The following is a 1,686-nucleotide window of genomic DNA, read 5'->3' on the forward strand; positions in this document are numbered from 1 at the left end:
CATTCCAATCACCAGTAATGATCAATACATCTTGATTGCATGTTTGATCAATTTCAGATTCAAGAAGTTGGTAGGATTCTTCTGTTTCATCCTCACTGACTTTAGTGGTTGGTGTATAAATTTGAATAATAGTGGTATTAACTGGGCTTCCCTGTAGGCCTGTGGATATTATCCTATCACTTACAACATTGTACCTCATGACTGATCTGGATATGTTCTTTTGGACAATGAATGCAACACCATTCCTTTTCAATTTTTCGTTCCCTGCATAGTAAACCATGTGGTTGTCAGATTCAAAATGGCCAATACCAGTCCATTTAAGCTCACTAATACCTAAGATATCAATGTTGATGTGTTCCATTAATTTTTGACAAATTCCAATTTTCCCAGATTCATACTTCGTACATTCCACGTTCCGATAGTCAGTGGATGTTTACAGCTGTTTCTCTTCATTTTGAGTTGTGGCCCATCAGCAAATGATGGTTTTTGTGGGCTTTTCTCCCACGAGCTTAACTCTATTCACATCATCATGATCAACTCTACTTTGAGGAGGCATCTCTTCCCCAGTCACGTTTTGAGTGCTTTCCAACCTGAGGGGCTTATTTTCCAGCACTGTATCTGACAGTGTTTCTCTGCTATTCATAAGGTTTTCAGTGAGTAGCGATTTGAAAGTAGTTTGTCACTCCTTCTTCCTATTCTGTCTTTGTCTGGAAGCTCATCTGAAACCTGTGCACCATGGGTGACCCTGCTGGTTATTTAAAATACCGGTGGCATAGCCCTCAGAATCACAGAATCACACTAATTCAAGCCACCACCGCACGACAGACAGATGAGTGGTGGCCGTTTGGTTTTATGTTGAAACTGTCACTTTAAATTTCGATATCAATCCTGATGCAATCAAGATGTTCTCTCCCAAGATGGTGGCTCCAGGAATAGCTGAGCATCTTGAATTAGAAAACAATGGAATATTTGATTCTCCTACAAATTCCCCTAGCTGTAAGACCTCCAATCCTTAATCCTTAGTTCCACCTAAATACTTACTCCTTGTTCTCATTGTTGTTGAGTGTGGTCTTGTCAGTTCTGACCCATAACAACACTGTATAGGGGAGGCTGGGGAGCTTGAACAGCTGACCTTGTGGTTCAAATTGACTTTACAGTCCAGCACATTAAGCCACATCACCACACCAAGACTCCAATCCTTACTGAGTAATTCCACCATAATCCTTAGTCCAACCTTATTCCTATCTCATTAACAATTCACTTCGAAATAGTCTATAATCATAGGCATGTTGTTAAGTGTCTTTGAGTTGCTTCTGACTCATAGCGAGTTTGTATAGAGTTTCCTAGGAGCAGTTGGTGGGTTTCAACCACTGACCTTGTGGTTAGCAGTCCGGTGCTTATCCTACAGCATCACACTAAGACTCTAATCACAGGCATAGAGACTAAGATTTATAATATGTCATGCAATGGAGGAATATGGCTAGAAGCACACCATTGTTGTTAAGTACCATGGAGTCGGTTCTGACTCAGTGACCCCACACAGGGTTTCTGAGGCTGTAAATCTTTACGGGAGCAGAAAGCCTCATCTTCATCCTGCAGAACAGCTGGTAGTTTTGAACTGCCAACTTTGAGGTTAGCAGCCCGATTCGTAATCACTACGCTATCAGAGCATAGTAGACAATTAAC

Source organism: Chrysochloris asiatica, unplaced genomic scaffold (genome assembly GCF_000296735.1).
Source record: "Chrysochloris asiatica unplaced genomic scaffold, ChrAsi1.0 scaffold00064, whole genome shotgun sequence".
NCBI classification, from domain to species: domain Eukaryota; kingdom Metazoa; phylum Chordata; class Mammalia; order Afrosoricida; family Chrysochloridae; genus Chrysochloris; species Chrysochloris asiatica.